This window comes from Mizuhopecten yessoensis, unplaced genomic scaffold (genome assembly GCF_002113885.1).
Source record: "Mizuhopecten yessoensis strain PY_sf001 unplaced genomic scaffold, ASM211388v2 scaffold5981, whole genome shotgun sequence".
Classification (NCBI taxonomy): Eukaryota; Metazoa; Mollusca; class Bivalvia; order Pectinida; family Pectinidae; genus Mizuhopecten; species Mizuhopecten yessoensis.
Genome location: NW_018406320.1, coordinates 9,916 through 25,031, shown reverse-complemented (window position 1 = coordinate 25,031; position 15,116 = coordinate 9,916). Strand labels below are relative to the sequence as shown.

The 15,116-nt window shown below is 39.7% G+C and overlaps 1 long non-coding RNA gene across 1 annotated transcript; it reads right to left on the bottom strand.

Moving 5' to 3' along the window:
* Positions 1 to 471: 471 nt before the first annotated feature.
* Positions 472 to 14,317, bottom strand: LOC110451396. Its single transcript, XR_002463069.1, has 4 exons — positions 14,233 to 14,317; positions 11,155 to 11,242; positions 6,740 to 6,858; positions 472 to 536 (listed from the first exon to the last, which is right to left on the bottom strand). It is a non-coding gene; the product is annotated as an uncharacterized LOC110451396 (long non-coding RNA).
* Positions 14,318 to 15,116: the final 799 nt, after the last annotated feature.

Genomic DNA, 15,116 nt, shown 5'->3' with positions numbered 1-15,116 from the left:
TCGAGTGACATATCTGTTAGGCCCTGCACTACTCTCGGTAACCTATTTAGTACAGTATATAGCCCCGGGAGAGTTACTTATGAAGGAACCGGTCAGTCTTAAAACATCGTGACACACTGAATACGAACATTGTTTGTGCGTAAAGTAAAACTTTGATTTTACGTATGGCCAAACTGATGAATTTTATTGAAAATGGGTTCCGTGTGATTGTACATACAATGTACACAGGCTTCATAAAATTGCACATATATAGAATCTATGGGATTGTATATAAATATACAACTTACTAATATATATATATATAAAGTCCGCCAAAAAGGCAGAGGCCTAGCGGTCAGTCTTGTGTACATGAGCTACGTGGAGTTGTTCATTCAACCTTAATGAGTTTTTGGCCTAAATGGTACGTTTAGGGTTATATTAGTGTGATTGGGTTACGTTGGATTTTCCATACATGGTTTACGTGGTACGTACCTGATAATACTTTTGACAGTCTGCGGCTTACTCGGATTGTACGGAAGGCTGATTCTTTTGGCACCCTTTCAATGAAAGTTTTGAAAAAATCACAAATGTTTATGTAGTATTTTTACAGGTTGGATTTCTTAACCTGATGGTGTTCGTTAATCTTTACATAGTACTAGTAACAAATTATGTATAGTTAACATACCTAAGAGGAGTCTTGATATTGGAAATTCCAAAAACAATCATCAAATACAAGGAATTGATATATACTATTACAGATATCATCAAAATAATATTTCCAATACTGGAACAATCATGTTTTTAACAACTCAGTCGCATTTGAATTTAAGATGACAACGTAATTCGAGGGGAAGAAATAGCTTTTCTTACAGGTATGACTTATAAGCTATAGTTCCTCTTACATGTATGACTTGAAAGTTATAGCCCCTCTTACATGTATGACTTATAAGCTATAGTTCCTCTTACAGCCACCACTTAGAAGCTATAGTTCCTCTTACATGTATGACTTATAAGCTATAGTTCCTCTTACAGGTATAACTTAGAAGCTATAGTTCCTCTTACAGGTATAACTTAGAAGCTATAGTTCCTCCTACAGGTATGACTTAGAAGCCATAGTTCCTTTTACAGGTATGACTTAGAAGCTATAGTTCCTCTTACAAGTATGACTTAGAAGCTATAGTTCCTCTTACATGTATGACTTATAAGCTATAGTTCCTCTTACAGGTATGACTTAGAAGCTATAGTTCCTCTTACAGGTATGACTTAGAAGCTATAGTTCCTCTTACAGGTATGACTTAGAAGCTATAGTTCCTCTTACAGGTATGACTTAGAAGCTATAGTTCCTCTTACAGGTATGACTTAGAAGCTATAGTTCCTCTTACAGGTATGACTTAGAAGCTATAGTTCCTCTTACAGGTATGACTTAGAAGCTATAGTTCCTCTTACAGGTATGACTTAGAAGCTATAGTTCCTCTTACAGGTATGACTTAGAAGCTATAGTTCCTCTTACAGGTATGACTTAGAAGCTATAGTTCCTCTTACAGGTATGACTTAGAAGTTATAGTTCCTCTTACAAGTATGACTTATAAGCTATAGTTCCTCTTACATGTATGACTTGAAAGTTATAGCCCCTCTTACATGTTTGACTTATAAACTATAATTCCTCTTACATGTATGACTTATAAGCTAAAGCCCCTCTTACATGTATGACTTATAAGCTAAAGCCCCTCTTACATGTGGGACTTAAAAGCTATAACCCCTCTTACATGTATGACTTATAAACTATAATTCCTCTTACATGTAGGACTTAAAAGCTATAGTTCCTCTTACATGTAGGACTTAAAAGCTATAGTTCCTCTTACAGGTATGACTTAGAAGCTATAGTTCCTCTTACATGTATGAATAAGAAGCTATAGTTCCTCTTACATGCATCTGCCACAGCAGCACTTATAACATCTACCGACATCTGCCGCATCAGAACCTATAACATCTACTGACTTCTGCTACAGCAGTACCTATAACATCTACCGACTTCTGCTACAGCAGTACCTATAACTACCGAGATCTGTCACAGCAGCACCTATAACTACCGACATCTGCTACAGCAGCACCGATAACTACTGACATCTGCCGCATCAGTACCTATAACATCTACCGACTTCTGCTATAGCAGTACCTATAACATCTACCGACTTCTGCTATAGCAGAACCTATAACATCTAGCGACATCTGCCACAGAAGCACCTATAACATCTACCGACATCTGCCACAGCAGCACCTTGAAAGTTATAGCCCCTCTTACATGTATGACTTATAAGCTAAAGCCCCTCTTAGATGTAGGACTCAAGGGCTATAGTTCCTCTTACATGTATGACTCATAAACTATAATTCCTCTTACATGTATGACTTCTAAACTATAATTCCTCTTACATGTATGACTTATAAGCTAAAGCCCCTCTTACATGTAGGACTTATAAGCTAAAGCCCCTCTTAGATGTAGGACTTAAGGGCTATAGTTCCTCTTACAGGTATGACTTAGAAGCTATAGTTCCTCTTACATGTATGACTAAGAAGCTATAGTTCCTCTTACATGCATCTGCCACAGCAGCACTTATAACATCTATCGACTTCTACTACAGCAGAGCATATAACATCTACCGACTTCTGCTACAGCAGAACCTATAACATCTACCGATTTCTGCTACAGCAGAACCTATAACATCTACCGACTTCTGCCACATCAGTACCTATAACATTTACCGACATCTGCCACAGCAGAACCTATAACATTTACCGACATCTGCCACAGCAGAACCTATAACAAGTACCGACTTCTTCCACAGCAGCACCTAAAACATCTACCGACTTCTGTCACAGCAGCACCTATAACATCTACCGACTTCTGCTACAGCAGAACCTATAACAACTACCGACTTCTGCTACAGCAGAACCTATAACAACTACCGACTTCTGCCACAGCAGCACCTATAACTACTGACATCTGCCACAGCAGCACCTATAACTACCGACATCTGCCACAGCAGTACCTATAACATCTACCGACATCTGTCACAGCAGTACCTATAACTACCGACATCTGCCACAGCAGCACCTATAACTACCGACATATGCCACAGCAGCACCTATAACTACCGACATCTGCCACAGCAGCACCTATAACTACCGACATATGCCACAGCAACACCTATAACTACCGACATCTGTCACAGCAGCACCTATAACTACCGACATATGCCACAGCAGCACCTATAACTACCGACATCTGCCACAGCAGCACCTATAACTACCGACATATGCCACAGCAACACCTATAACTACCGACATCTGTCACAGCAGCACCTATAACTACCGACATATGCCACAGCAACACCTATAACTACCGACATCTGTCACAGCAGCACCTATAACTACCGACATATGCCACAGCAACACCTATAACTACCGACATCTGTCACAGCAGCACCTATAACTACCGACATATGCCACAGCAGCACCTATAACTACCGACATCTGCCACAGCAGCACCTATAACTACCGACATATGCCACAGCAACACCTATAACTACCGACATCTGTCACAGCAGCACCTATAACTACCGACATATGCCACAGCAACACCTATAACTACCGACATCTGTCACAGCAGCACCTATAACTACCGACATATGCCACAGCAACACCTATAACTACCGACATCTGTCACAGCAGCACCTATAACTACCGACATATGCCACAGCAACACCTATAACTACCGACATCTGTCACAGCAGCACCTATAACTACCGACATATGCCACAGCAACACCTATAACTACCGACATCTGTCACAGCAGCACCTATAACTACCGACATATGCCACAGCAACACCTATAACTACCGACATCTGTCACAGCAGCACCTATAACTACCGACATATGCCACAGCAACACCTATAACTACCGACATCTGTCACAGCAGCACCTATAACTACCGACATATGCCACAGCAGCACCTATAACTACCGACATCTGCCACAGCAGCACCTATAACTACCGACATATGCCACAGCAACACCTATAACTACCGACATCTGTCACAGCAGCACCTATAACTAACGACATCTGTCACAGCAGAATCTATAACATCTACCGACATCTGTCACAGCAGCACCTATAACATCTAACGACATCTGTCACAGCAGTACCTATAACTACCGACATCTGTCACAGCAGCACCTATAACTACCGACATATGCCACAGCAGCACCTATAACTACCGACATCTGCCACAGCAGCACCTATAACTACCGACATATGCCACAGCAACACCTATAACTACCGACATCTGTCACAGCAGCACCTATAACTACCGACATATGCCACAGCAGCACCTATAACTACCGACATCTGCCACAGCAGCACCTATAACTACCGACATATGCCACAGCAACACCTATAACTACCGACATCTGCCACAGCAGCACCTATAACTACCGACATATGCCACAGCAACACCTATAACTACCGACATCTGTCACAGCAGCACCTATAACTACCGACATATGCCACAGCAACACCTATAACTACCGACATCTGTCACAGCAGCACCTATAACTACCGACATATGCCACAGCAGCACCTATAACTACCGACATCTGCCACAGCAGCACCTATAACTACCGACATATGCCACAGCAACACCTATAACTACCGACATCTGCCACAGCAGCACCTATAACTACCGACATATGCCACAGCAACACCTATAACTACCGACATCTGCCACAGCAGCACCTATAACTACCGACATATGCCACAGCAACACCTATAACTACCGACATCTGCCACAGCAGCACCTATAACTACCGACATATGCCACAGCAACACCTATAACTACCGACATCTGTCACAGCAGCACCTATAACTACCGACATATGCCACAGCAGCACCTATAACTACCGACATCTGCCACAGCAGCACCTATAACTACCGACATATGCCACAGCAACACCTATAACTACCGACATCTGCCACAGCAGCACCTATAACTACCGACATATGCCACAGCAACACCTATAACTACCGACATCTGCCACAGCAGCACCTATAACTACCGACATATGCCACAGCAACACCTATAACTACCGACATCTGCCACAGCAGCACCTATAACTACCGACATATGCCACAGCAACACCTATAACTACCGACATCTGTCACAGCAGCACCTATAACTACCGACATATGCCACAGCAGCACCTATAACTACCGACATCTGCCACAGCAGCACCTATAACTACCGACATATGCCACAGCAACACCTATAACTACCGACATCTGCCACAGCAGCACCTATAACTACCGACATATGCCACAGCAACACCTATAACTACCGACATCTGCCACAGCAGCACCTATAACTACCGACATATGCCACAGCAACACCTATAACTACCGACATCTGTCACAGCAGCACCTATAACTACCGACATATGCCACAGCAGCACCTATAACTACCGACATCTGCCACAGCAGCACCTATAACTACCGACATATGCCACAGCAACACCTATAACTACCGACATCTGCCACAGCAGCACCTATAACTACCGACATATGCCACAGCAACACCTATAACTACCGACATCTGCCACAGCAGCACCTATAACTACCGACATATGCCACAGCAACACCTATAACTACCGACATCTGTCACAGCAGCACCTATAACTACCGACATATGCCACAGCAGCACCTATAACTACCGACATCTGCCACAGCAGAACCTCTAACTAACAACATCTGCCACAGCAGCACCTATAACTACTGACATCTGCAACAGCAGAACCTATAACTACTGACATCTGCAACAGCAGCACCTATAACTACCGACATCTGTCACAGCAGAACCTATAACTACCGACATCTGTCACAGCAGCACCTATAACATCTACCGACATTTGTCACAGCAGAACCTATAACTACCGACATCTACTACTGCAGCACCTATAACTACCGACATATGTCACAGCAGCACCTATAACTACCGAGATCTGTCACAGCAGCACCTATAACTACCGACATCTGCTACAGCAGCACCTATAACTACCGACATCTGTCACAGAAGCACCTATAACTACCGACATCTGTCACAGCAGAACCTATAACTACCAACATCTGCCACAACAGCACCTTAAACTACCGACATATGCCACAGCAGCACGTATAACTAACGAAATCTGCTACAGCAACACCTATCACTACCGACATCTGTCACATTAGCACCTATAACTACCGACATCTGCCACAGCAGAACCTATAACTAACAACATCTGCCACAGCAGCACCTATAACTACTGACATCTGCAACAGCAGAACCTATAACTACCGACATCTGTCACAGCAGCACCTATAACTACCGACATCTGTCACAGCTGCACCTATAACATCTACCGACTTCTGCTACAGCAGAACTTATAACTACCGACATCTGCCACAGCAGCACCTAAATATCTACCGACTTCTGCCACGTCTCGGCACTTACCTACTTTCATTATAACACGACTTAGTCTACTTACAAAGTACGGTCCCGTCGTCTGCAAGACCACGTTTCGGCAACGCACGGTTCAGACTGATCCCGAACTAACTACTTACCAAATAGTCGTCAATGACTGCCAGTGCAGAACACAAAAGCAAACTGACCTTTACTACATAATGAATTTCAGTTTACCAACATTCGCGACAACACTTCCTGGAACTTACCGACTTCTGCCACAGCACCGCCCGATACTGAGGCACGTTGTGATTGTTAGCATCTGTTACGATGACGGACAACAGGTATGCCTCTTTTTCAGCGTCCAACCCAACATAATTCTGGTGCACTGCAATATAAATATGTAGAGGTTAGTGCCGAACTGATATCACAAACTAAATCAAGCATGTGTGAAGGGTTGAATATAAACGTTAAAATGATTGAATCACATTATAGTGATTTACAGAAAAGTATCGGTTGACATTATTGAGGTTGAAACACAAGTACTGATTGGCGTTATAATGATGGTATTGTCATGTGTATTATGCCACTGCAAACATTAGTGCGAATTATGTTTTTCAATTAGACAAGAAGGCCGCCGTAAACTTGCTAGTTATTGGTGAAATTCAGGTATCCAATTTTGGGTAAAATTAAGGTGTATATTACATTATGAGCCATTTTTGCTGTCTCTACAAATATGTATGTAGTTTGTGCGACCTCTGTTACGGTCATCTTAGCAAAAAGAACGTGCTGTTGTTCATTTGATCAGTTTTTCCCATTCAAACGTGTATCCATACATTTAATCTGTACATCTGTATAATACATATAATCAATATACTAGTAATTGAATGCAAATCAATAAACAATAATGTAGATAACCGAAGTGAGGAATGTAGTGTTTAAGTCGTGATGATTCCGTTTGTTTATCAAATATGTTTAATTTTCAATTCAATCACTACGTCAACTAAAACAAGTCTAAGTGCAGATCCTGGACGTCCCTGTCGAATACCGTGATCTAATCTAAAAGTCTCTAGTTTCTGATCTGATCTAACAGTCAATAGGTTCTGGACATCCCTGTCGAATACCGTGATATGATCTAACAGTCTCTAGGTTCTGGACATCCCTGTCGAATCCCTCGATCTGATCTAACAGTCTCTAGGTTCTCGACATCCCTGTCGAAAACCGTGATCTGATCTAGCAGTCTCTAGGTTCTGGACATCCCTGTCGAATACCGTGATATGATCTAACAGTCTCTAGGTTCTGGACATCCCTGTCGAATACCTCGATCTGATTTAACAGTCTCTAGGTTCAGGACATCCCTGTCGAATACCGTGATCTGATCTAACAGTCTCTCATCCCTGTCGAATACCTTGATTTGATCTAACAGACTCTATGTTCTGGACATCCCTATCGAATACCTGTGATCTGATCTAAAAGCCTCTAGGTTCTGATCTGCTCTAACAGTCTCTAGCTGATCTAACAGTCTCTGATCTAACAGTCTTTAGGTTCTGAACACCCCTGTCGAATACCTAGATCTGATCTTACAGTATCTGATCTTACAGTATCTGATCTTACAGTCTCTAGGTTATGGAAATCCCTGTCGCATACCGTGATCTGATCTTATAGTCTCTAGGTTCTGAACATACCTGTCGAAAACCGTGATCTGTTCTAACAGTCTCTAGATTCTGGACATCCCTGTATCCCTGTCGAATACAACGATCTGATCTTACAGTATCTGATCTTACAGTATCTGATCTTACAGTATCTGATCTTACAGTCTCTAGGTTCAGGACATCCCTGTCGCAAACCGTGATCTGATCTCACAGTCTATAGGTTCTGGACATACCTGTCGAAAACCGTGATCTGTTCTAACAGTCTCCAGGTTCCGGAAATCCCCGTCGAATACCGTGATCGGATCTAACAGTCTCTGATCTAACAGTCGCTAGGTTCTTGACATCCCTTCCCTAGGTTCTGGACATCCAGCAGTCTCTAGGTTCTCCCTGTCGAATACCTAGATCTGATCTTACAGTATCTGATCTTACAGTATCTAGGTTTTGGACATTCCTGTCGAATACCGTGTTTAGATCTAACAGACTCTATGTTCTGGACATCCCTATCGAATACCTGTGATCTGATCTAAAAGTCTCTCGGTTCTGGACATCCCAGTCGAATACCGTGATCCGATCTAACAGTCTCTCATCCCTGTCGAATACCTAGATCTGATCTTACAGTATCTAGGTTTTGGACATTCCTGTCGAATACCGTGTTCTGATCTAACAGTCGCTAGGTTCTTGACATCCCTTCCCTAGGTTCTGGACATATCTGTCGAATACCCCTGTCGAATACCTTGATTTGATCTAACAGCCTCTAGGTTCTGGCCATCCCTGTCGAATACAACGATCTGATCTTACAGTCTCTAGGTTCTGGAAGGTTCTGGACACCCCTGTCGAATGCCGTGATCTGATCTAAAAGTCTCTAGGTTCTGAACATACCTGTCGAAAACCGTGATCTGCTCTAACAGTCTCCAGGTTCCGGAAATCCCCGTCGAATACCGTGATCCGATCTAACAGTCTCTGATCTAACAGTCAATAGGTTCTGGACATCCTTGTCGAATACCTCGATCTGATTTAACAGTCTCTAGGTTCAGGACATCCCTGTCGCATACCTCGATCTGATCTTACAGTATCTGATCTTACAGTATCTGATCTTACAGTATCTGATCTTACAGTATCTGATCTTACAGTATCTGATCTTACAGTATCTAGGTTTTGGACATTCCTGTCGAATACCGTGTTCTGATCTAAAAGTATCTAGGTTCTGGACATATCTGTCGAATACCCCTGTCGAATACCGTGTTCTGATCTAAAAGTATCTAGGGTCTGCTCTGATCTAACAGTCCCTAGGTTCTGGACATCCAGCAGTCTCTAGGTTCTCGACATCCCTGTCGAAAGCCGTGATCTGATCTAACCGTATCTAGGTTCTGGACATATCTGTCGAATACCCCTGTCGAATACCTGGATCTGATCTTACAGTATCTGATCTTACAGTATCTGATCTTACAGTCTATAGGTTCTGGACATCCAGCAGTCTCTAGGTTCTCCCTGTCGAATACCTGGATCTGATCTTACAGTATCTGATCTTACAGTATCTGATCTTACAGTATCTGATCTTACAGTATCTGATCTTACAGTCTCTAGGTTCCGGCATCCCTGTAGAATACCGTGATTTGTTCTAACAGACTCTAGGTTGTGGACATCCCTGTCGAATACCGTGATCTGATCTAACCGTCTCTAGGTTCTGGACATCCCTGTCGAATACCGTGATTTGATCTAACAGACTCTAGGTTCTGGACATCCCTGTCGAATACCGTGATCTGATCTAACAGTCTCTAGGTTCTGGACATCCAGCAGTCTCTAGGTTCTGGACATCCCTGTCGAATACCGTGATCGGATCTAACAGTCTCTAGGTTCTGGACATCCCTGTCGAATTCCGTGATTTGATCTAACAGACTCTAGGTTCTGGACATCCCTGTCGAATGCCGTGATCTGATCTAACAGTCTCTAGGTTATGGACATCCCTGTCGTATACCGTGATATGATCTAACAGTCTCCAGAATCTGGACATCCCTGTCGAATACCGTGATCTGATCTAACAGTCTTTAGGTTCTGAACACCCCTGTCGAATACCTCGATCTGATCTAACAGTCTCTAGGTTCTGGACATCCCTGTCGAATACCGTGATATGATCTAACAGTCTCTAGGTTCTGGACATCCTTGTCGAATACCGTGATCTGATCTAGCCGTCTCTAGGTTCTGGACATCCCTGTCGAATACCGTGATCGGATCTAACAGTCTCTAGGTTCTGGACATCCCTGTCGAATACCGTGATCTGATCTAACAGTCGCTAGGTTCCAGCATCCCTGTCGAATACCGTGATCGGATCTAACAGTCTCTAGGTTCTGGACATCCCTGTGGAATACCTCAATCTGATCTAACAGTCTCTAGGTTCTTGCCATCCCTGTCGAATACCGTGATCTGATCTAACAGTCTCTAGGTTCTGGACATCCCTGTGGAATACCTCAATCTGATCTAACAGTCTCTAGGTTCTTGACATCCCTGTCGAATACCGTGATCTGATCTAAGAGTCTCTAGGTTCTGAACATCCCTGTCGAATATCTCGATCTGATCTAACAGTCCCTAGGTTCTGGACATATCTGTCGAATACCGTGATTTGATCTAACAGTCTCTAGGTTCTGGACATCCCAGTCGAATACCTTGATCTGATCTAACAGTCTCTAGGTTCTGGACATCCCTGTCGAGTACCGTGATCTGATCTAACAGTCTCTAGGTTCTGGACATCCCTATCGATTACCGTGATCTGATCTAACAGTGTCTAGGTTCTGGACATCCCTGTCGAATACCTCGATCTGATCTTACAGTCTCTAGGTTCTGGACATCCCTGTCGAATACCTCGATATGATCTAACAGTCTCTAGGTTCTGGACATCCCTGTCGAATGCCGTGATCTGATTTAACAGTCTCCAGGTTNTAAGGGAAATATGATCGGGGAAACTTAAACGCATGAGGGTGACATGATGTTTTACATTTTTCTAACGCTATTTTAAGTAGTTTACTTTATACACTTACGTTTTCCAAGTAAATATTTAAAGTACCATCGAGTTTGAAACTCAGGGTTCTCCAAATGAATCGGGCTGTTGAGTGGACTTGATACTGCCTAAAATAACAAAACGATTGTTATTAAATGGTATATACATATATAAACACAATTAATACATATTGATTTTGAAAATATTATTCTGCTCGTAAAAATAGATCAAAAGCTGCAATTTACTATGTCGTTGACCATAGTGTATATGTTTATATCCATGGCAAAATACCGAAATGTCAAAGGTGACACTGAGTAGTGATGATAACAGTAGTCTTTGTCCAGCCAAAGTCGTAGCCTCTATCTCACCTGGAGAGCCTATTTGTAGGTTGAAATGGCACATCGATAATGTGGTTATTCTGAACGAAATCTAGAACAGTGACTTTATACTGACATGTAAACAGCATTACGGAAAAAAAAACTGGAATAACATTTCAGAGCAGGAAATATTTAGAATCATGAAATTTAGTCGTCAGATTTGGTAGTCAGGCGACAATAATTATTATCGAGGAATTTATTTCCTAGATTCTTTAATCATGAACTCAGGTTCGTGAATATCTTCACAGCGATAACGCTACGATTTGATTATATCCTACACAATATCAAGGTCAGGATGACATCATATCCTTCCTATATGCAATGACAATGTTACAATATTCAAAACAATGTCTAAGTTAGGATTTGATACAATTCTTCATTTCTGTTTCGACAAGTTCAGGACTAGAAGCAAATTTCTTTAATAAACAAGCAAAGATGATGATTGGTTATATTTTTTATTATATTAGTAAAGAGCTTACTATTTTGTTATCTCAGTAAAGACTTTTTACTATTTGTTATCTTAGTGAAGACTTTTTATTATTTTGTTATCTTGGTAAAGACGTTTTACTGTTTCATTATCTTAGTAAAGACTTTTTACTATTTTGTTATCTTAGCAAAGACTTTTTACTATTTGTTATCTTAGTGAAGACTCTTTATTATTTTGTTATCTTGGTAAAGACGTTTTACTGTTTCATTATCTTAGTAAAGACTTTTTACTATTTTGTAATCTTAGTAAAGACTTTTTTACTATTTTGTAATCTTAATAAAGAATTTTTACTATTTTGTTATCTAAGTAAAGACTTTTTTACTGTTTGTTATCTTAGTGAAGACTTTTTACTATTTTGTTATCTATTTAAGACTTTTTACTATTTTGTTATTTCGGGAAAGACTTTTTACTTTTTAATAATCTTAATCAAGACGTTTTACTATTTTGTTATCTCGGGAAAGACTTTTTACTATTTTGTTATCCATTTAAGACTTTTTACTGTTTTGTTATCTCGTGAAAGACTTTTTACTATTTCATTTTCTTGGAAAAGACTTTTTACATTTTACTAATCTTAATAAAGATTTTTTACTATTTTGTTATCTCGGGTAAGACTTTTTACTATTTTGTTGTCTCGGGAAAGACTTTTTACTATTTTGTTATCTTGGTAAAGACTTTTGACTATTTCATTATTTTGTAAAAGACTTTTTACTTTTTAATAATCTTAATAAAGACGTTTTACTATTTTGTTATCTCGGGAAAGACTTTTTACTATTTTGTTATCTCGGGAAAGATTTTTTACTATTTTGTTATCTCGGGAAAGACTTTTTAGTATTTTGTTATCTCGGTAAAGACTTTTTACTATTTCATTTTCTTGGAAAAGACTTTTTACTTTTTAATAATTTTAATAAATACTTTTTACTATTTTGTTATCTCGGGAAAGACTTTTTATGTTTTTTGTTATCTCGGGAAAGACTTTTTACTATTTTGTTATCTCGGGAAAGACTTTTTACTATTTTGTTATCTCGGGAAAGACTTTTTACTATTTTGTTATCTCGGGAAAGACTTTTTACTATTTCATTATCTTGGAAAAGACTTTTTACTATTTAATAATCTTAATAAAAACTTTTTACTATTTTGTTATCTCGGGAAAGACTTTTTACTATTTTGTTGTCTCGGGAAAGCCTTTTTACTATTTTGTTATCTTGGTAAAGACTTTTTACTATTTCATTATCTTGGAAAAGACTTTTTACTTTTTAATAGTCTTAATAAAGACATTTTACTATTTTGTTATCTCGGGAAAGACATTTTACTATTTTGTTATCTCGGGAACGACTTTTAACTATTTTGCTATCTCGGGAAAGACTTTTTACTATTTTGTTATCTCGGGAAAGACTTTTTACTTTTTCATTATCTTAGAAAACATTTTTTCTTTTTAATAATCTTAATAAAGACTTTTTACTATTTCATTATCTTGGAAAAGCCTTATTACTTTTTAATAATCTTAATAAAGACTTTTTACTATTTTGTTACCTGATAAGAGTCTTTTTACTATTTTGTTATCTCGGGAAAGACTTTTTACTATTTTGTTGTCTCGGGAAAGCCTTTTTACTATTTTGTTATCTTGGTAAAGACTTTTTACTATTTCATTATCTTGGAAAAGATTTTTTCTTTTTAATAATCTTAATAAAGACTTTTTACTATTTCATTATTTTGGAAAAGACTTTTTACTTTTTAATAATCTTAATAAAGACTTTTTACTATTTTGTAATCTGATAAGAGACTTTTTCCTATTTTGTTATCTGATTAGAGACTTTTTACTATTTTGTTATCTTATTTAAGACGTTTTAATATTTTATTTCTTTATTGAATACTTTTTCATTGGGTCTTATTGATTATTTTCATACTTTCCTGGATTTAGATATAAGACAGGAGTCGTATGCGGAGCACGAAACCTAACTTTTCCGGAGCACGTGCATCGTTTAGCTTCATCTTAAAATGTCCGTGATTATTAATTTTTCCTGTGGGTTTGTTGTCTCCGTAACTTATATTTGTCGGAGAGGAGTTCTCATTCGTCTTTGTCAGTGAACATTGCAATATATGTTAGTGTTTTGTCCTAATTTACGTGAATTTTTCTAGTGTGATCGGGTACGAGTACTGATTTGTGGTATTTGTTTGTTGTTGTTTTTGTTTCGAGTTTATACCAACTATCCATCTACGTTACTTTTGCAATTAATTACAAATATAACAGACTTACATCTTCTCCGTCTCTCTCCCCAGACTCCAGTCGGAATCTCCCGGCACATTGGTTAGAGGTTTCGCCTTCTACGGTGCTAAGCTGTAACGACACAAAACGACAAAGTAGGATGATTCACGTGTTCAAGTGGGAAACTTCTTCCCTGAATAGAAGGCAATTCTATCAAGGTATTTTCGTTGTTCATAGTGCATAACTAAATTGTTTTATGAATAACTTTCATGTCAGATGTCATAAAGCTGAAACCTAAAAGAATCGGTCGAACCTATGTAGAAAGGGTTATACAAACATTAATTCATATAATGTATAAATGGTGTCAGTCGTAAAGATTTAGAACGGTTTAAAAAAGCATTAGTGTTTGTACGTGATGAACCACTTCATTCCAGCTACAAGGTTTCAAATGTGCTCAAGGAGTAGTGTGCTTTTTAATTTTTAAACATAATTCACAACCACCATGCAGCTGTTATTTACAAAGGACAACACCTTTTATATTTAATTTTCTTTTGCCGGATACAGTAGTTGTCGACTGCTGAAGAACAAACTAACAACGCAGGGTTTCCGTGATAGATGTCGACTGCTAAAGAATAAACTAACAACACAGGGTTTCAGTGATAGAGTGTTGACAGAAAAACTAACAACACAGGGTTTCCGTGATAGATGTCGACTGTTGACAGACAAACTAACAACACAGGTTTTCCGCAATAGACTGCGGACAGACAAACTAACAATACAGGGTTTCCGTGATAGTCTGTTGACAGATAAACTAACAACACCGGGTTTCCGTGATAGATGTCGACTGTTGACAGACAACCTAACAACACAGGGTTTCCGTGATAGATGTCGACTGCTGAAGAACAAACTAACAACACAGGATTTCCGTAATAGAA